We start from the raw sequence: 22,573 nt of genomic DNA, 5'->3' as shown, positions 1-22,573 counted from the left end.
TGAAAAGTTTGGAAACGTTAGATTGGCAACTCCAGCCCTATTTAAGTGACCAAGGGCCATATGTCCGAACACTTTTTCCCATAGACACAGAATGGGTAAAAACCTTTGCTACATCTGGCCCCAAATCTGACAGAACAGAGGTCCAGGGGCCAAAGAGAATACTTTGGACAGTTACCTGGCCACCATAGCGTTGTTAGATGAAAATCCAAACTTTACAGCATGACCACCGTAGACAATAATGGAGTGGTCCTGATGCAGAGGGATGCAGGCTCAATCATGCTCTGGGTGCTGTGTGGTCCATGGGGGTGAATTCCGGTTGAGTCCTTGGTCCACGGGTGAGTGGGGGCAACACTGGTCAAGTAGTTTGGGATCCCACAAAGTCCTCTCTGCAGGGTTCCAAGGGCTGCCGATGCAGGACTTGCACTTTTGCAACACAGCTGGCACAGTGCAAATCTTTGGTGGTGGCTAGTGTCCCTTTGTGGTGATGAATCCGGTTACAACCAACACACGCGAGTCCAGTAGACACAGGTGCACCTTTTGGCTCTCTTCAAATTGACCTTGGGGGTGCCCATCATTCAGTAGCTGCAAGACATCTGTGGTAGCTTCTGAAGGTGCGACTTGAACTCCTGCAGCTTTCATGTCCCCAGTGCTGTCCTGAGGGCTAGCCAACTGACCCTTGGAGTCTCTACTTCAGCCTGGGGCTAGGGATCAGCGTGTCCCCCACTAGGCATGCAGAACAGTGTCCAAATTCCACTGGCCCAAAATGCAGCAGGTGCAGTCGCTTCGGAGTCGCAGCCTCTCTTTATGTGCTTCCAACAGGTGCAGAGTGGTCTTCTTGTCCTCTTTCCAGATCCAGTGAGTACTGAGGGTCAACATGCCATATTTATCCCAGGAAAGTGTCCTGAGGGGACCACGCAGTCACTAGCCAATGGGCTACTGGGTCTCCTCCTCCTGTGATAAGCAAATGAAACAAAACATAGTAACCAGCATTGCTAACATGATGAATAGGATAAACAATCCAACCATGGCAACCTTACATGGTTATATTTCTGTGTATTCCTATCTAACAATACCTACACTCTGAGAAGATAGTGGAAATACCCTCTTCCAGGTCTAGAAGGATAGCCCAAACCCACATACATGGATAGCTGTGTCAGGGTGCTGGTCTGATGTAGAGTAGGCTATTGTCCCCTGCACGGTAAAAGGTCCGCAGACATGCATTTCGAACACAGTGCTCGTTCCAGGACAATCTCAGCCTAAGTACTCCTCTGAGCCGTGTAGTACAGCACACTGTTTATATAATCAAATCACACTGTGTTTTGGGCACAGCTCTAATGCGACGGCATGTCTCGGTTTTAGGAGCTGTCTCCAACTGACAACACAAATACTGGGATATCTTGTTCTTTGTTCCTAGCCTTCAACAGAGTGTACAGATTACATGGTGAGGAGGACTTACTAGAATAAATAGCACAGACAGTGCATTCTCAGTACATTTTTGTCTAAGCATAAAAACATGTGAAAAGTCATCATATAAAAAAATGTCAAACTAAAATATGCAACTAAAATGGTGAACCAAGTTGGGCCCAAGAAGGCCTTGCAACTGTGTGACCTGCCAAGCCAGTAGTTAGGCAGGAGGCAAGGCAAACAAGAATTTGGTTACTAGCCAGGAGCTTGTCGAGCACTGGTATGACCAGAAGTCCTCTATGGTGAAATACCAGCCAGGAGAGTTGATGTGGGTCTTAGAACCTGGAGCACCAAGGGCCTTTCAGGATAAGTAGACTGGGTTGTATCCCATCTGAGGGAAGAAGGGGAAGTCACCTTCTTGGTGGACTTGAGTACTCCAAGTAACCCTCACAGTGTGATCCATGTGAACAGGCACAAGCTACACCAAGAAAGGGCAGACATCACCATGTTCGTGGTAAGAGATTGAGGTGAGGAAGATGAGAGTGGCCCTCTCCCAGACCTTCTATCTAAGAATGCCCATGATGGAACTGTGGAGGGAGTAGTTCTCTCCCCACACTGACAGACCAGCAACAAAGGGACTGCTATCACCTGCTACAGCAGTTTTCTGGAATATTTTCTGTGACCCCATGTCTGACAACATGGTGTACCCTTGATATGAACACCGGTGACAGCTTGCCTGTCAGGAGTGAAATTTACAGTCTGTACTGACCAACATCAACGCTGAGGTTGTCAAGATGCTGAAGCTGGGGGAGATTGAGCCCTCCAGTAGTCCATGGGCCATCCCACTGGTACTGGTACCCAAACCCACCCTCAAAGTGTGTTAACTTGAGATAAGGTTCTGTGTGGAGTACAGCCTCAGTGCAGTCACTAAGACTGATGCCCACCCCATTCCAAGAGCCGAGGAGCTCACTGATAAGTTGGAGGCAGGTAAGTATCGAACACCTTTGACCTGACATCAGGTTATTGGCAGGTTGCGAGGGAAGCCTTTGTTGTGGTTTGGTCCCTGAAGAAGCTAAGACCCTACCAGTTTGGGACTCACTTCAAAGTTCAAATCAACCACATAACCCACAATGCCTGATGCAGATGAGAGGAGAGAACAACAAGTTGTTAAGCTGTTCCATTTCCCTACAGGGAATGGAGGTAATAGTGGAACATAGACCTGGGACTGACTATACAGGGGCTTGTAGCCCTGAGGTAGCTACACCCTGGGGGTGTGCTAGGGAGGTATAAACACCAAGTGAGGGATCTCGCCTTCTTGGGAGTGGGCAGAATGGTGCATCCTGGAATAGCTACATGCCACACTACATAGGAAGTGGCCATCGGATGGAGGGAACCTGGTAGCCCATTGGCTACCAACTGCATAGTGCCCTGAGGGCAACGTCCAAGAAAAAAGAGGGTACTCCTGGCACCCAGACCCCAACTTTGATCAACTTGAAAGGACAGAAGTAGGACTGCCCTGCTTCAACAAGGAACCAGCAAATAGAGGCTGCACCTGTGAGGAGTGCACCTGCTGCACCTGGTAGCTAACAAGGAGAGGGACTGTGCCTGCTGTTTCCTGCTCAAGGAGAAGCTGTCTCCAGAGCCCAGTCAAGCCAAGAGAGTGCAAGGGCCAGCTGACTGGCCTCCTGATCGCAGCACAGGGACAAAAATGGTGAAGAAACTTGCCGGGGCAAGTTGGTACCTCATAGTCTTCAACCTGCTACCACCGCCGTCGTGCAGTACCAGGGACCAAGACCCAATGCACAGAGCGGCACCCGTTTGCTGAACCCTAGAGTGCTGTTGAAAAGTTGCTGGGATCATCGGGTGCCTTATCGGCTCAGGAAGGATTGGCTTGTGACCGTAACAGTAGGCAACTGGTATTGCAGTAGCGACTGGACTTCGGCCAGACCAGAGAGGCTTCTTGGGACATGGACCCTGCAACTAGGACCCCTCATCAGCTTTGTGGCAAAGAAATTACTGTAGGAAGACCCCTATCGACCTTGTCACGTCCAAAGCATCCTTACAGCATTTTCTGCATTCTTCATCCCTTGCATCAGGTCCACTCCACAGGAATCCATTGCAACCCAGATAAATTGCCTGGACTTGCTGAAGGGCTTTTTCTTCTGTGAAGGTAACTGTCCTTGAGGACCTTGTTGGACCCCCTGACTAACTCCCTGCCGGAGTCAGTTGCCTCAATTAATTCTAACCAACCGCATTGACACTTGCCTAGGTTTTATCTGAAAAAGTTCCTAAGTGTGCAATTTGTTGACTTTGCCAGTGCTTGATAGCGGTTGAGTGAAATTGCTTTGATTTTATTTTTGCTTTTAAAATCAAAATCTCTAGTGGATCCTTTTCATTCTAAATTCTTTAAAAATCCATTCTACTTCTTCTGTTTTGAAGCTGTTTAAATGCTTTGCACTGGTTCCTCTGTGCCAATCTTCCTGCTCAGTGCTATAGCTACCGATGTTTGAGCTCATGGTTTTCCAGACAGAATGTACTGGACCCAAAGGGTATTACATGGTGGGGCTGCAAAACCACAGTATATAACACACCCCATTTCCTCACACTGACTACGCAGAGCGTACCTTCCCGAAGACAAAGTGACTATCTCAGACAGAATAACGTACTATGTAACATGTCATGTGCTGAGAACAGATGTTGTGAACACCAGTAGAATAGTGAGAAACTTTTTGCATGTATTCTTTTGCAACTATTACTCCTTTGTGTGATTTCCATTTGTTCTGAGCATGTGAACCATGCACTAGGTTGTAAATGTTTGAAGCTTCTGTTTAAAAGACTGTTGTATGATACCTTTCCAGAATAAAAAATAAAAAAAAACTCTAAAAGAGTGTGTTTTCTCCATGCTAGCGGGGACCCTTTCTCCAAACTGCGAAAGCAAATTTATACTGGATTTTAACTAGAACTTTCCTCAGTTCTTTGCTATATTCTTTAATAAATTGTATGCTTATTAACTATAGCATTGATGATCCAGCTTATGCATTTCTGTACTCAAACTAATTGAGTAAACCTTAGAACGAAGGTCCTTCTCTGTCCTTCTTTAACAGAAATGATTTGGTCTTGTCTTCCATAACTTCCTAATCTAGTTTACTAAGACGGACTGGTTCAGTGGGGAGCACCAAAGTCTGTTAGAAACTACACTAATACCGACCTGTGCCACCGCACCCAGTAGAGCGAACAAAGGTGTGGGTTTGCATACTGACACTAGCATCTGGACACTCAGAACACAAGCAGATTCTGTGGGCACAGAACAGTCTCCAGGTGCTTATCAAGTTCTTTTTTTAAACAAAGTCAAAGCCCTAATTATGCATTGTTCGTCATGCCTGGCAGTTATCAGTTCAGTTGAGAGTGATGCTTCAGGAACTCTGACCACTCAAGATAGCTGGGATCTGTGGGTGAAAATTTGTCTGTGAATGAGGACTAGCCAATGGAACTGGAATCAGTGAATTTATATCTCCGTGTTATTCACAATTTCTTAGTGGAACCTCATGGGCCAACAAATTATGTTGAAGTATATGCAGCCCCCAGAATTACTGTGCAGGCTGGTAGGGGACACTATAAGAGGATGACATCACTGGTTTAATAAACTTGTCAAAAATCCTTAAAACATCAGCTACAATAAAAGGTGAGGGCCAGCTTGTAGAACATGTATTTCTGATGGATACTTCAACCTGCAGATTCCTAACCTGTAGAACAACCCCCAGGCATCAGACTGGATCCCGAAAACTTCAAAGACACAATGTCGCTGGTTGGGGGCACTTTATCTAGTCTGCACCAGAGGTGACATCAGGCGATGTCGCCAAATCTGTGAAGTTCCCGCCCTAATGTATTGGTGCCAGTTCCCTTTTTTCGACGCCGTTGACGTACATCCGGAGCTTTGGTCTCCTAAGACATTTTCCTCACACAAAAGATTTGTCAGTACCAGTGATCTTCCCAGAAAATGGGATTTTACAAGATTGTCATGGACAGACGTCTCATACAGACACTCACTCATTCTGTTTGTGTTGTCTAGGGTCTGTCCTTGACCTCAAACCCTGCTCCTCATGCCTCAGCATGAACCCCCAATGCCATCAAGTAGTGGGAGGCCAAATTCTTTATGGCCAGGGTAAAGGATGACCACTAGCATCGGAAGTATTCCCAACGTTCTTCCCACTTTCTGTCTTCCTATTCCACCAAACAGTAGAAGCACCATAAGAAAGAGAAGACGCACTCACAGAGTAAGTCTTCCAAATGATTCCCACAGGACCCTCTTCCTCAGTGCCAGAGTTAGTCAAAATTCAGCCTCATGATGCTCTGTGGAGCTCTCTCCTCCTTCTCGGCATGCTCCTGATCGACATCCGCAGGGTTCTGTGCCCTCAGCGCCATCCATACTTCACTCTCTTGTGCTGCAATTGCTGGATTCCGGGCTCTGGGCTCAGATCCAGCAGTGTTCCTCAGTGCCATGTATAATATCTTTGCCAAGGCATCAACGCCTTATGGAGTCCCTTCCGGCACATCGGCTCCTAACTGGCATCCACTGCTTTTGCTATTCCAGCCAACACCGGTTAGATTCAACACCAGTGCTTCCCTGCTTTGATCCAGTTCTCCACTTCTCGGTGCCACAACTGGCTCTGTGGATGGCACCATTTCTCCCCCCGCCGCCAGATCCACCTCGAAATTCAAAGTCACCTCTGCCGCAGGCCAGCATCAATCCTAGAATCCATTGTCATAGGGAAGCCCAACCCTAGCTTCAAGAGAAAGCTTATCGGACACGCCTCCATGAAATTTTGCCACAGACTCTGACCCTGTGGAATATATGCCTTATGATGACCCAGAGCAGGACCACCTCCAAAGATTTCATGGCCTGTCATCAGCATGTGGCCTGGATACTTCAAAACAGCTGGCCAAGAAATTTCTGACTGGGGCCCCAACTCCTGCAGTAGTGTTCCTGCATAAGATAATGGTAAAGACTGCAAAGCCTTGCATTTGCCACTCCGTTCAGCAGAGAGATGAAGACCACCATTCTTACTGAGGTCGTCTTACCATTATCACCCACAAGAGCCCTTGCTGCCCTTCAATTGGGCCTTACTGACACCTGTCCTGAAAGCTTGGGAGAAGCCCTTATCTACACCAGCAGAGGACAGACTTGTGGCCTGCCGCTACTGGTCACCACCAGGTGACCCATCATTCCTCTCTATGCACCTGTTGCCAGAGTCTAGTTATTCAAGCTTTTTGTTCCACTGCACAATTGGGTGGTACCTTTCCTACTGTCTCTTCTGACAAAGATTCTAAAAGGCTGGAGGATTGGGGGCACGGACGCTTTCCCACCACAGAGTATGGCAGAAAATCCTTGAACATTAACTGCCTTCTTGTGCATTATAATCATGCCTTACGGATCATGGTTCAAATGATGTTGCACCATATTGTTGCAGACATGAAGAAGTATTTTCAAGAAGTTACTGCTAGCGGTCAAAATGCCATATGATCAAATCCAGGCTTAACACAGCTGACTCCATCACCCTTGCCATGAGGCCTTCCATTTCCATTTGCTGATTCGCCCGCCTATGTATGTTCAACTTCTCCTCAGTCTTCCAATCCAATCTGATAGACCTTTCCTTTGATGGGGTACGCCTCTTCAGCAATAGAACAGATTCTACGCTGGAGATGTTTAAGTCTTCAAAAGTCATGGCCCGCTCAGTCTTCAACTTCTGCCACCATCCAAGAACTTCTGGTCCATTCACTGTTTTCATGGGTTTGACTGAGGTTCCTCCTTTTGTCCCATACAGCACCAACACTCCAGCAGCAACCTAAGCCCCTCATCCCCTACTACAGGGGCCACTCTAAATGACAAGGCTGTGGATCCACATTACAACCGTTATCCTCCTTCTCCTCCTCCTCCCCACTCCTAGAGGTTTGTTTTCTCCAACAGCACATGGAGCTTGTAGGAAAGCGGGTGTCCCATGTTCTTCCAGCATGAAAATCCATTACTTTGGACAAGTGGACCTTTCAGATCATAGAAAAAATGATACAAATGGTACACTGTTCTCCTTCTTCAGGTTCCACCCCCATCCCACCTCCCCTCTTCCCCACTTTCCGATCATATTACCATCTTGCAATAAGAAGTGGCAGCTCTCCTTCTCAAAGGAACGGCGGAGTTGGTGCCAGACAGGCAAAGGTTGCTATGCTTGTTATTTCCTGGTGCCCAAGAGGGACAGCAGTCTGTGTCCCGTTCTAGACCTCAAGAGCCTGAACTTCTTCCTCAGAATGGAGAAGTTCAAGATGTTGACCATAGCTCAGGTTCTGCTGGTGTTGGCGCTTGGAGCCTTGATAGTATCCTGGTCCTACAGTATTTGTGTTTCCATATTCTTATCTTGCGGTCTCATCAGAAGTATTTGCAGTCTGTGGCAGGTTCTACATCCCACTAGTTTGCAGCGCTACAATTTAGTTTGACATCAGCCCCTTGAGTCTTCACAAATGTGATGGCTGTGGTGGCAGTTTGTTTTCAGCTAGTTGGGCGTGCTCATTTTCCCTCACCTGGATGACTTGTTTATCAAAGCCAGTTCACCAGAGATAGTGTTCCATCATCTGCAGTGGACATCTTCTCTGCTCTTTGACCTGGGATTTTCAATCAAAAAGCCCAAATCTCACATGTGCCCCTCCCATTGACTCTAGTTCATATGGTTGATAGTGGACATCACCCTTCTCCGCGCCTTCCCTCCCTCACAGAGAATTGCAGACCTCCAGGAGATGATTCTGTTGTTTTTACCAGGCACAAGCGTTCCAGTCCTAAGTGTCGTATGATTCCTAGGTCTGCTAGCTTCCTGCATTCTCTCCGTCATGAATGCACATTGGCACATGCGGGCATGTAGTGGTGCCTCTGCAGGCAGTGGCTCCAGTTCAAGGGATACCTATCAGACTCCCTTGCAGTCTCCCCCAGCACTGTGGCAGAAGTGGTTTATGGGGGATCGAGGTGACATAGACACAAGAGGTGGCCTTCACTTCCACTCCAGCCGTGATGACGATAGTGATGGGTGCCTCCAATCTCGCTGAGGCGCTCACCTGAAGAATCTGGAGATCAGAGGCCTCTGGTCTCCGGAAGAGCATTTTCTTCAATTCAACCTGGTAGAACTGTGGGCGATTTGGGTGGTGCTCAAGGCCTCCCTCCCCTCTGTCATTGGTCGGTCCATCCAGATCTTGATAGACAACACAACTTCAATGTGGTATGTCAACAAGCAAGGGGAATTATGGTCATACCTCCTTTGCTTGGAAGCATTGAGACTGTGATCTTGGCACATCGCCAGGGAATCTAGCTTCTCATTAATCACCTGGCAGGGTCTTTGAATGTTAGAGCCAACAGCCTGAGCTGGTGTTATTTTACCGATTATGAGTGGCGTCTTCTATTAGAGATAGTCCAGAATACTTTCACCCAGTGGGGCCCCCCTCAGATGGACGGAATGCCATCAGTTCTACACCCTCCAGTATGTGTGGAGGGGAGCTTTGGGGGAGGTGTTTCAAGTGAATTGGAAGCTTTAGCTGCATTACGTGTTTCCCACTATACCTTTGATTCCTCAGGTTCTGAGGACGATTCACCACAACCAAGTCAATCTCATAGCCCCAGTTTGGCCAAAAAGGTTGTACTATGTGGACCTCCTGCGCTTCTCCATGTGTCCTCCGCTCCACCTGCTATTCCTGGATCATCTCTCCTAGTCGGGTGGGGGAATGGTTCTGCATCAATCTCTGAGGCCTCTGCCTACATGCTCAGAGATGGAGTGAAGACAACTGAGCTCCTTTCAGCTGCCACCGAAAGTGGTAGATGTAATTTTACCTGTATGTCACTCCTCCAATAAATAGTCCTATTGCAGTAGGTGGGGTAACTTTGTTGCATGATGTGCAGACAATAGTGGATCACTTGCAGGCCAAGTTAATCCAAGTGCTTCAGTTTGTGCTTTCCCTGGCTCAAAGAGGATGTGTTGTTGGCACTGTAAAGAGATATTTAGCTGCCTTGTTTGCATTCCTCTGTCTGCCAGATCAGCCATCCCTCTTTAAGTGTCCTGTTGTCATGCATTTTCTTAAGGGCCTGAATCATCTTTTTCATCCCACTCTCTTTGCTGTTCCTCAATGAGTTTGAATTTGGTTCTCACATTTTTAATTGGGGCTCCGCTTGAGCTCCTGCACAGTTGCATATTTTGATGTTCACCCTTAAAATTTTGTTTTTGGTTGCCATCACGTCAGACTGAAGGGTCAATGAAACGTAAGCCCTTAGCTGTGATCCTCCAATCACTACCTTCTTTCCAAATAAGCTGGTGTTGCTAACCAGGGCTGCTTTCTTCCCTAAAGTGGTCACTCCCTTCAAAATTGCCCAATCCATCAGCCTTTTAACCTTCTACTCCTTGCTCATCCGACGAAGGAGGAGGAACGGTTGCAGTGGTTCAGTGGTTGGACGGTAGGTGGGCAATTAATTATTGTCTGGACCACACCATATAATATCAGTCAGATTACTTGCTCTTTGTAGGCTATTGCAGAACCAAAACAGGGAAGGTGGTTTAGAAGAGGACTGTATCCCCCTAGATCATTCTATGCATGAAGACTTGTTACGCTTTAGCCAAGAAGAAGCCATCTGAAGAGATCAGAGCCTATGCCAACGGGGCCAAGTCAGCCAATTCTGCACTAGCTCGGGTGTGCCATTACAGAGACCTGCAAGGCTAAAGCTCCATCTCTCTTTCTCTATCTCTCTTTACATGAAGCTACAGTTGTGCCCCCTTTGTAGACTCTTCAATCTTTGCTCCATAACAGCGCCTAGGGAGTGACAGCTCGCACTTTATAAATAAGTTCAATTCACATGCAGCAACGTTGGCTTCCTTGCATGCCTTTATTAAGCACTATTGCCTTGATATGGAGGTGCGCAGGGACAGACACTTGGCTAGATCCGGACACTTCATTTGATCCTTCCCGGAGGATTTCTTGGTCTAAAATCATCCATCAATCGTTCTCTTAGGCAGGGTATTGGTGTGAAACCTGCAGATAGAAGTATCTACCAGAAGAAAGAGTTACTTACCTGCAGTAACACTTTTTCTGGTGGACATTCTGCATACCTGCAGATTCCCAATCAAACCAACCACCTCCCCATTTGATCGGTGGTTTCTACACCCTGATTAATAAGAACCTCTTATGCATTCTTTTAGTCCTGAAAAATGTTTTTCCTTTTGTCACTCTACCCTCTTGCCACGAAGGCTTGGAAAAAATGGAGGGAAATTGACTTTGAGGCACAGGGACTGGCGCTTTGTGGCCTCAGTGGCATCGCCTGATGTCACTTGTGGTGCCGAGTGAATCCAGCGCCCTCTATGGGTGACATCATGTCTTTCAAGTTTTCCGGATGCCTGGGGGTTGTTCTACAGGTAAGGAATTTGGTAGATAGCGTATCCACCATAAAGATATCACTGCAGGTAAGTAACCTTTATTTTGGTTTTATTTTAAATTAGTGCCTTTTGTTAGGTTTTTATACAATTGATATGCAACAGAAACATATTAAAATGGTTGTTTAGAGTTTGGGTGCATGTGCATGCATGTCAATATATGTGCGTGTGACTGACAAAAGTAAAGTACATCTCATTTCATTCTATTGCAGAAACAAGAAATACGGATCGGACGAAATCGTGAGTCACACAATTTTTATTTTTTACCTAAATGTGATGGAATTGTTCAGCATTCAGAGTTCTGTATAAGATGATTGATATAGATTTATTAGCCTTATAAGGGATAATTGAGCCTTTCCCCACAGTATTCACCTCTTTATTCCACTAGCCTCTTTAATAACTTAAAATACATCTGCATTCCCCTCTGCTAGAGTGTTGGCATTCTATTTCTGTGAAATGAAGAGTATTTCTTCAATCTAATCTGTGTACTTCGGGTCTGGTTACTCCACATGCATTCTGGACGGAACATCAACTCATTTCCAAACATTGTTTTTGGTACCTGAGTTGATAGTAAAATCCCCATTCCTATTACCAGCACTGCCGAGTTAAAGACTCATAAGACTTCTTCCAATGAATACCTTTCATACTGCACAGTGATCCTTCTCAGTTCACAAAGAAGTAACAATGGTGCAATGGAGGTGTTCCGACAGTGTGCTATTTATTATCTGATAGAGACTTCTAGCCATAGATTTTTTACCTTAGAATATTCCCAGTATTCCCGGAGCATCAGACTGGATCTGGAAATTTTGGAGCAGTAGCCCTGCACGCTGGTAGGTGGCATTGTTCGGCTCCGTGTCAGGGGCATCCGTGCCAGATGTCACATGCACAGTGCCTGTATAGGCGCCACCCCAGTACACTGACATCACTTCTTTTTTTTCCATCCCAGCCAGCGCTGATATGGAGAGAGCTAACCCCTGTCTTTTTTGGCTGACTTTTCTCAACTTTTTCTCAAGACTTTTTTGAGACTGCATCTCCAGTAGTGCTAGATATGTCTTCAAACCATGTGGTGCCTGTCACAGGCAGATGTCATTGACAGATCCTCATCTGGTTTGCCTTTGCTGCTTGGAGCCGGACCATAACTCCAGGAACTGCAAAGATTGCTGCACAATGAATCCTAAGGGGCTGAGGGAGAGGGTGCTCTTCATCTCACAATTGGAGAAGGTCCCATGATTGCTCACTGAGCTGCTCCTGACTAGTGTTGTCTCGATCAAGATAGTCAGGTAAGTCTCATATGAAAAAGAAGTCTAAGAAGTTGAATCGCTCTTCTATTTCTCTGTGTTGGTCCAAGTCATTATATATGGTGCAGGAGCATCATCACTCTAGGTTTCAGGGTCAGCGATGTGCTTCCCGGTGCTGGTGCCACACCCGCCCAACCCAAGGAGTTTTATGAGGCTATGCACCTCACATTTGGCAGCCTGACCTCTTTGGAGGTGCAGGAAGGCCACCTACTAGTTCTCCACCTGTATGATCAACCTCGGTGCCATTCAGGTCCCTTGGATCCAGTGTTGGATCTGGAGTGGCACTGCCTGCAAGACATCAAACTTCCCCAGCACCCAATCCAGTGCCATTGCTTCTGGCACTGCCTATGCCACACAGTGGCACCAGCCCCCTCATTATATCCGACATAGAGCCTGATGGCATCACTCGACGTAGATTCTGACACCGACTGGTACCGCACCAGTGCCTTTTTCTTTTGACAGGCCTGGACAGGGTGATGATTGGGAGGGGTCAGAAGACCCTCATGGTTACAAGCATTCTCTTGATGACTCAGAGGACAGCTGGTATGAGTAACCAATGGATGGCAGTGATTTGGATATCTCACCAGTAACTGACCTGGTCTGTCCCCCTACAATGGCTCTAGAGACAGGTGCTTCATTCTCAGTGGTTGTGCAGGGGTTGGCTGAGATCCTGGACCTTCAGCTGCTCACAGTGATAGTCAAGATGAACTACTTGATAGAGGTGCTTCAGCAGGGAGTCACTCCTTCTAAATCTTTACTCCCATTCGATGAAGGCCTTACACATGTCCTCCATTGGGCACGTCTAAGCCCTGCACAGAGGCTCCTCTGCACAGGACATTGACTGTCTGCCATTGCTCTGCTCCTGGTGACCCCAGATTCATCACCCAGTACCACACCCTAGAGAGCTTGGTGGTCCGAACCTCCACTTCTTGGATCAGTCAGGGCACGTTCCCTACCACTCCAACAGATAGGGAATCCAAAAGGCTGGATACACTTGGTAAGTGGATTTTCCCTTCCACCAGCCTAGCACTGTGGTTGGTGAACACACCATGCCTTTCTGGCCTCACCCAGCATACTGTGTGAGATTTGGTTACAAAAGTGCTGCCCATGATCTTGGTAGATGCCAGAGCTCTCTTTTCTCAAGCAGTTGCTGATGAGCAAAATCCTTCAAAGTGCACCATCAGATGTGCAAGTGAGACGAAGGACACACTCAGCATATCGATTTAATAGTCAGTGGCACTGAGACTAGCCCCTTGAGGAAATATTAATTTTGCTTGTGGAGTTGGCTGAATTCAAGTAACTCTGTGCTATGCGTGTAACACAGTGTTCCTGTGTAATTCTGCCATCCGGTGTGTGGCGGAATTACTTTTCCATTGGCACGTGCAAGGCTTTTTTGGCTTCCACGAGGCTTGTTATTGTGTGCTTGCGAGCATGAATGGGAGTTCTTCGCCCACTAGTGTGGCTTCTGGTCGCCACTGAGACTTCTGGTGACTTCTTCACTTTGTGACACCAGTGACTGAAGCCATTGTGTCTTTGCTTCTCGAGTAGATTCTCAACTGGAGAAGCAGGTAAATCAACTCAGGTACCTTTTCTAGTTAAAATTCTACTCCAACGGACAAGCTATTTTTAGTGCAAAAAGCATTTTTTATTTTACTTTTTTTCAACAGGAATGAAGTTCGGCAGAGACTGCAACTTCATCTTCAGAAGGCTCCCCCCAGTGCTTTGTCCTTCTCCTGGTCACTTTTCACAAGCATTTCAAGGGGAAAGGATCACTCTCTTTGTTTGCTGCATATACTAGTAGATTTTAAGGACTTTGGGCCTGATTTAGAGTTTGGCGGACGGGTAACTTTGCCCAGTCAGCTATGTTACGATCTCTATAGGCTAAAATGAGATTGTAATGTTTGTGATGGAGTAACCCCCTCTGCCAAACTCTAAAATCAGGCCCTTTGTTTTGTGACATCACAGCAGGTAATTTCTAAAACAATTGGATTAAGGATGTTTGATAGTGGGCATGCAGCAGTATTTTATTTTTACTTGTATACATTTTAAAAAATCTGGTTGTGGCGGATGGCCTCGAGTTGTCGTTTATAGCACAGGTAGCAAAAGGTAGCACAGTTCAGTACATTTTCTCCATGTTTGTTAAATTTGCACTATTTATTTCTTTTGCCATATGGCCTAGTCTGCCCAGGGGCCATCCAGCAAGTACAAGTCATTGGATATTCAAAACCACTCTTCCTGTGGTACATGTTGTATCTATGATTTTTTTAGGCCAAGGATGGCATTGGATTTAATCCTAATTGTTTTTGTATTTCACATTTTTTTCCTGCAAAAAAGTGTATTTTAGTGGGGTAATATGATATCATTATGACTTTATGACTTTGGCAGGATGTTTGTTGTAAAACGTTTCATAGCTCACTTTTCGTTTTTGGTATTGCTGAATTAATGGTAGTGTTTTCTTCATTATTTACCATGCCTCCTTTGTCTGGCTAGTATGTGTGTATTTTTGTGTGTTTGCCATAGGCCACCAATTTGTCTTTGCTCTCCATGCCGTGTAGTCAGCTGTTATTTTGTGTAGTCATTGTCCATCCATATGCATACATGTGTTCTTTGTTCTCCATGCCTCCTTGCTTGCTGTTGTTGTTTAACCATGTGACTGCCTGGCCGACAGCCATTTTGTGTAGGTAGTCAGTCTGCTTTTGCCTTGACTTTCATGTGTTCTCTGTTCTCCAGTCTATCTTGCTTGCTGTTGCTGTTGTTTCACCATGTGGCTGGCAGCCATTTTGTGCAGGCAGTCAGGGTGTTTTTGCCATAGGCCTGCGTGTGTTCTTTGTTTTCTATGCCTCCTTGCTTGCTGTTGTTGTTGTTTGATCATGTGGTCAACTGCCATTTTGTGCAGGCAGTCAGTGTGCTTTTGCCATAGGCCTGCATGTGCTCTTTGTTCTGCATGCCTCCTTGCTTGCTGTTGTTGTTGTGTGACCATGTGTCTGGCAGCCGTTTTGTGCAAGCAGTCAGTTTGCTTTTGCAATAGGCCTGCATGTGGTCTTTATTCTCTGTGCCTCCTTGCTTGCTGTTTTTCTTGTTTGACAATGTGGCCTGCAGCTGTTTTCAGACAGCCACCTAGATCCATAGTTACAAGCAGCTTGCGCCGCCGGAGTGTCACTTTTTGTGATGATCCAGCGGAATAGGCTGCAGACCCATATTTACAAGGCTACACAAAGCCACTTTGAGTGACTTTTCATGGCCTTATAGATATGGAATAAGGCAATGGAGCCAAGTCGCTGCATTGCCTTACTCTGCATCAACGAGGCATTCCATGGGCGTTGCGGTGGGTATTCCCATACAACACCCATGGATTTTCATGCATTCCCGGATTTACAAGAATTTGTTATCCAGGGAATGTATCAAAAGCCTGTGGCTGCCCACGGGAGGCACAACAAGGAGAAATAACTTTATTTTTCCATGTGTTTTCCTCTTTTTATGTGTGCTGCATTCTGTCTTTCTCGATTTGTGCAGGAAGGTGTCCCTTCCTGCACAAAAACAATCATTCCTGCAACGCAGACACCCTTGCACCATGGTGCAAGGGTACCAGCATTGGCACAAGGCTACCAATTGTATGCCAGCATAATGGAAGAAGAAAGGAATGTGCTGTATCTCCTAGGTACAGTACATTCCTGCCCTTTTCTTTTGACACAGGGGAGTGCAGAAAAGTGACTTGCTGTGCTGCCCTGCATCAAAAAGTAGTAAATAAGCCCCCAGTGTATTATTAATTCCTTTATTCCAGTTTTCAAAGCCATTTTCTATGTACATTAATAGAAGAGTTCCATGCCATTTTCATTTTTCCCTGATATTAGTTTAATGTGCTTGAGGATCTTTGTAGTATATGTATGAATAGTGTTTATAATATTATTTCTCTGCAGCTGCTTGCCTCCCAATGGATTTATCATAGTCCCTGGTGATACACCAGCAGTTTGTTTTTAACATTTTACCTCCACCCCCTGCCTGCCATAGGTTTTCTCCTCTTAGGCCATTATCACACACCAGTATTCATTTTTAAGGATTATTACATTTTCCCCACACCCACTGCCTGCCATAGACACACAGCAGCATCAATTTTTTGAGTATTATCCCATTTTCCCTGCACTTTGTGTCTGCCATATGTGCACAGCAGCATTCATTTTTTAAGGATTGTTTCATTTTTCCTGCATCCCCTGCCTGTCATAGGCACACACCTGCATACATTTTGTAAGGATTACTCTATTTTCTCCTGCATCCCCACCTGCCATAGGTGCATACCAGCAATTTGCAGCCCCCCGCCTACCATAGGGGCACACCAACATTAATTTTTTGAGGATTATTCCATTTCCTCCCTACTCCCCTTCTTCCACCTGTGTCTCCTCCTAGATTGATATAAAGCAAACCGTCACATCTACATGTTGTTGTCCTGATTTGAAATATGACGTTGTGGTGTGGAGTGGACCAGAATCAATAGTCAATACATTATTGTTGTTAATTATTTGGGATAACCTCACTTAATTAGATTGTCTGTATTATTATTAATTCATACTGCAAAAATGCAACGTTTCACGAACTGTTTTTCTTGTTTGTTTGCTTTTCGATGCACATGAGACATCACCCACAGTACTTCCAGACAGAAGGTTGGCACAAAGTGTCATGATCACAGCATGTGACTCCTCTGTTTCCACTTGTGCAGCTAAGTGCCAACTGACAAGGCTTGAAGAAAGCCCCAGAGAAAAGTGTTCCTGCTAAGAAAGTGGCCAGTGAGGAGGATAAGAAGCAGATTGCCACCACTGGTGTGCCACCCTCCACTTTTTCAGGAAATGTGGTGGGCCTGTCGCACCGTCCTCCAGGCAGCAAGCTGGGTGCAGCACTCCCGCATCAGTGATGTCTCCACCCTAACCTAAGCTCAAGGCCATGTCTCTTGGCAAGACAGCCACTGCAATCATGGCGAGGAGCAGTGAATCTGAATTTGAGTTGTCTCAGCCACAAACTAGTACCTAATAGTTGCAGAAAGTGGAGAACAGGCGCTGCTGCCAGAGCCAGCAATAGTTCATCCTTAAATAGGAACAGAACAGGAGGTTGACCTTCCTGCTAAGCAAATGCACCTCTTCTTGAACCATTGGATTCCTTAACTCCAGCAAAAAAAAGAAAGGGTACTCCACCATCTTATCCAAGCCCTCCCTCCGATGATCTGGACATGGATTGGACCCTGGCTGAGTCCAAGACCCACCACAAGGGACAAGGAAAAAGGAAAGTTCCTGAAAGCCTTACAGTTATGGAAGGAGAAGGGGATGAGCAAGTCATTGTCATGGAAGCTGGCTCAGAGGACAACAACGTTACCCCTCCTAGTCAACCAGCTCAAGGGTATGTGGCACTGGTTCCACCCCCACCACGCCAGCTTTCATATTTGTAAGGCCTGTGCTGAAACCTGCATCAACTACTATCCCAGTGGAAGTACACACTGCAGAGAGGCAATCACTGACACACCACCTACCTCTAGTACTTCAGGCATTAGTATTGTCTCCAGCAGCACACTAAAAATAAGCTCCACCCCAGTTTGGAACTTCTTTATGATTAGCAAGCAGGAGGATAACATTGTAATATGCTCCATTTGCCACACAAGTGTTAGTCGAGGTAAGAGTGGTTCACACTATTGTACTAGAGGCTAAATGAACCATATGAAAAAACATCATGCAATCCGGTGGGAGGAGCACCTTGAAAAAATGCTGCAGGTGGTAGTGGTGATGAGAAAGGGGAATGAGCTCCGATCACAAAGGGAGGTGATGAGGAAGAAGAGACAGCTTTACACAAAGCAGCACTGTCCCCAGCAGCATCACCTGCATCAGCAACTTCGAAATGGCACAAGACTCAGATAGAGACACTACTGCATACAGTGATGATTACCCAAAGATGCACGTTGAGTTTACCACCTCCTGGTCCTCTCCAGAAGTTGCTTTTGTCAGTGGGGCCACACAAAAACAATACAAGATACTATTACAGGTGTGTTTAGGCAGGAGGGGTCTGCAAACGCAACCACCCAACGGCACGTTTGTACAACTGGAAGCTGGGTAACATTTTAGTGCTGGACCGCCTCCCTTTTTCTTCTGTGGAAGAAGTGATATTTGTAGAATTTGTGGCAGATATTTGCAAGAAATGGAACGTCCTAGCTGGACTTATTTTGCCGTATTTGCTGTTCCAGCTCTCCATCACGATTGGCTGCAATTGGTTGGACACGTTTCGCAGCAGAGTACTGTTCACTCTATCCACCTAATGACAGACAAGTGGACCAGTTGTCAAGCAATTGATTACATGTGTATCAATGCACACTGGATCTCTTTTGTAGGGTTTAGGCAATAGCTATCTGCAGGTATCAGCATTGAAGAAACTTTATAAAGGCTTTCAGCGGCATGAAACAGTAGCGATGTTTACCATGGAGAAATCCGATACAGCTGCAATCGTATTGGAAGACTTTAACAACACCATGCTTCAGTTTGAAGTGGTGAGATGCCAAGAGCAGAGATTTGACTTTGGAGGTGTGGCAGGATACCTGCCACGCTTAACCAGTACAGTGCTTTGACACTAAGAAAGCCGGGTGACTTACCACTTGTCCCTGCCACCACTGCGATATCTCCCTCTTCCATGGTCATCCCAGCTTTGACTGCCCTACTGGTGGTGGTTTCTGCACCTGGTGAGAAACATAATGCACCCATTTTGGATACCAGATAGCCACCTGAGTAATTACTTTGCCCAACATACAACAGCAATACCTCACTGCATTTAGGTTAGCTATCTATCAGTACCTTGTTTTATCAAAAGTCCAAAAGTTCATGACCATGATGACCAGTCTCTACTATTTGCTTGATCAGCAAAAAAATAAATAACATATTTGGTGACTAGGGTACTAGTTGGGCCTGCCTCTGCAATCCTCTTTACATTCCCAGAAATCTTTTCCCCTCTTGGTACTGCACAACAACAAAAAGACATGTAAATGACCGAGCAAGGAGAAGCTTAAGAAAAAAAGAGCAGATGAAAGGTACAAACAGGAGAAAGTCAGCTGCGGAAACAGGAAACATAGAAAAACTCAGGGAAATATGCAGGGATAACAAACATCCAACATGAAAAAAATAGTAAGTAGAGAGAAGGGCATAATTTTAGACGTAGGGAATCAAAACTATTTATAGGGGGCAGCTGAACCATCGCCCGTGGTGCCTGTGATAAGGCTAGTGGTCACACCTGCCGTGGTGCTGATGGTAGCTGGAACCGTAGATGCCCTCTCGCCCTTGGGTGCTTTAAGAAAGAAGATTAAAAAAACAATGATTGGTTGTACTCTGTATAAACACATTTTTTACTAACATAGCATTGTACTTTTTCAATCAGCTAGCCTATGCTTTGTTTTGTAATCTCAGTCTAAACCTCAAACCATAACATTTTGATTTTTGAACTATTACAATCCAAACAAATGATCTTTGAGTTTCCACCCCCTTTTAATGAGTAAAATTGGTTCCCCTTTGTGTACTGCACATCCGGGAGAGGGGGACAATGAGCTGCGTTAAGAGATAAAGCCACAGAAGGATGTAAGTTAAGGATGCGACAGCTCTGATATACTCTCTAACATTGTAAGAGGGAGTGACATGATCACAAGTTGACTACTATACCTTAAATGAGCCCAAGTGAGCACCTGCCTAGCCTAGCTCTCACTAGAACAGAATCCTGGCAGTATCATTTACATGATGTCCACTACCGTCCTACGTTCCCAACTTCTAATTCCTACATCCTCCCCATCAGGTTAGAACCACACAACACTACTATACTTTGTCAAGGGTTTATGTTGCACTCGCCTCTAAGGATTGTTTTTGTGCAGCTGGGTTTCCCTCCCTGCACAAAACAATCAAGGGTGCTGTGCCATATATGTGTGTGTGCATGTACTGGCAGTGGCCGGTAGGTAGTTATAGTTAAGACTGTGTTTCCATTGAAAAAGCATTTTTTGACTTGCCTATATCTATGGCACCATTTGACGAATCTTCACAAAATTTTCCAGAATAAGTATTCCCGAAAATTTTGTTGTACATGGGAAGTTTTGTGGTGATCGTCAAGTGGGGGGCTGAAAAAAAGTGGGGTATAAAAAGTGCATTTCCCATTATAATTCACGTAGGGACTTTAGACATGACTGCAGTCCGAACCGCTGGACTGAATGACACCAAATTTAGCAAAAAGGTAGCTCTTGGTCCAAAAAAAGTGTTTTTTGTTATTTAGTATAAATTTGTTCAGCAGTTGTTGAGATAGTGATAGAAAAAGAAATGTCGATATCTAGAGGTGCAAAGGATTTGCAAATAATAACAGACTTGCGCAGGGAAATGCGGAGCTCTGATTGGCTGCCAACATTTCCACCCCCATCTCCTGCCCACTTCCAGGACAAGAAAGCATTTTCTATCAAATTTCACCAAGAGATGCAATGGATCCAAGGATTGGATAAAAATTAAAAAAAACAAGTGCAGTCTCCCGTGCTTGTTTACATGAAGTCCCCGGGGACATGTTGAACTACAGGAGGGGGGGTTTACGAAGCCCCCCTCCTAGGGCGTTTTTATTTCCCTGGGACCCCCACCTCCATGGGGCTTATAATTATTATGCACCCATCCCCTGGGGATCACCACCTCCCTGGGGTTTTATTCATAGTGAGTTTGGACTTGCAGCCCCCCTGCAGCTCGGGGGACAGCTACCTCCCCGGAGTTTTAATGATAATGAGTGCATGAGGACTGCCTGCCTCCTGCAGCCCAAGGGACTGTCACCTCCCTGGACCTTTAATCACAATGAGTGCAGGGGGGTTGCACTGCCCCCCTGCAGCCCAAGGTACCGCCATCTCCCCAGGGTTTTAATGATAATGAGTGTGGGAGGGCAAAGCGCCCTCCCCACAGCCCTGGAGACCTCCCGGGGGTTTTAATGATAATGAGTGTGGGGTGTCCATACTCCCCCTCGTAGTTCTGGGGACCGCCACCTCCCTGGTGCTGAATTTAAAGAAGGAAGTGAATCCTTCAGAGACCCTTCGGGACTACCACCTCCTCGGGGCTACCTCAGGTTGGAGGGGGGCCACGTGTCCCCCCTCGAGGTGCAATGATGGCCCTGGGGACTGCCAACCTCTAGGGCCAGCTTCTGCAACATCCCAGGGTGCACACCCCCTGGACTTAGACATTTGCTCTAGCTTGGCAGGAGTCTTGACCACTCCTGCGAAGTCAGAGCAAACACTCCACTTTCTGCAAGCAGGAGCTGTCAAACAGCTCCTGCTTGCAGAAAGCAGAGTTTTCATCTGTTTCCCTGCACGCAAATATGCAGGCAGTGAAAAAGATGAAAACATTGCTCCTGCAAGTAGAGGGCTGCTGTTTAAAGCAGCTCCCTGCATGTGGGAACAATGCTGGTTCACCCATGAAAGGAGAAATAAAGATATTTCTCCTCCATCCTGGGGAATGTTTAGCATTTTGATGCATTCCCAGGTCTACCACTCATGGTAAATCTGGGACAGGGTAGTGCAAAGCAGCAACTTGTACTGCCTTGCTTTACTCCAGATTTACCAAGCACTGCAGGGCTACGCAAGGGGGCCTTGCGTGGCATGGTACATGTCAACTAGGTTTTGCATCGTCCTTGCATGGTGCAAGGGCGATGCAGATCTTTGATAACTATGCCCCCAGTCCGATGCCAGGGGGTATTTTGAAGATAAGGAATCTGTGGCTAGATAGAGTTCTACCAGATAAAGTGCTACCAAAGGTAAGTAACTTTTTCATTTCTGCAGGATATATATATATCTGTATATATATATATATATATATATATATATATATATATATATATATACAGTATATATATACAGTATATATATACAGTATATATATACAGATGAATCGATCATCACTGTATTGTCAGAAAATTGTGTGTAGCAAGGTAATACTGTAGTAATCACAATTCTTTCCTATCTTTCCTGTTTTGTTTAGATTTACACCGTGTGAACCCACAAAGGTAAGTGATTTTTGAAAACTTTAATGCAGTAATATGATCTGTTAACATTTAACATGTTTGCAGTTCATTTAAATGTACATGCATATTTTTCTTCTAAAAACATTAATAAAGATAAAGGGCGTATTTAGAGGGCTTGTCACGCAGTACAGCACAGCAAGTCACTTGCTGCACTGCACTGCGTGCCAGGGAAAGGGAAGGAATGCGCTGGCTTCATTTTGGCTGCCTACCACCAATACAGGCACCCTTGCACTAATGTGCAAGGGTGCCTCCATCGCATGCAGGACTGCACAATAACAAACCTCTGAGGCGTTTTCCTCTTTCTGTGTGTGCTGAAGAATGCAGCACACATGGAAGGGGGAAACAACTAGGAGAAATACAAATATTTCTCCTTGTTACATC

The 22,573-nt window shown here is 45.8% G+C and overlaps 1 long non-coding RNA gene across 1 annotated transcript in view; it reads left to right on the top strand.

The window, feature by feature from the left end:
• LOC138285075 (uncharacterized) overlaps window positions 1-22,174 on the top strand; it is a 76,649-nt gene extending 54,475 nt beyond the window's left edge. Inside the window, exons 4-5 of the long non-coding RNA XR_011201518.1 lie at window positions 11,066-11,093; window positions 22,150-22,174. This is a non-coding gene — a long non-coding RNA (uncharacterized lncRNA). The remainder of the gene's footprint in view (window positions 1-11,065; window positions 11,094-22,149) is intronic.
• The last annotated feature ends 399 nt before the right edge of the window (window positions 22,175-22,573 follow it).

This window comes from Pleurodeles waltl, chromosome 1_1, assembly GCF_031143425.1.
Source record: "Pleurodeles waltl isolate 20211129_DDA chromosome 1_1, aPleWal1.hap1.20221129, whole genome shotgun sequence".
Classification (NCBI taxonomy): domain Eukaryota; kingdom Metazoa; phylum Chordata; class Amphibia; order Caudata; family Salamandridae; genus Pleurodeles; species Pleurodeles waltl.
This window is presented reverse-complemented; position numbering and strand designations above follow the sequence as displayed.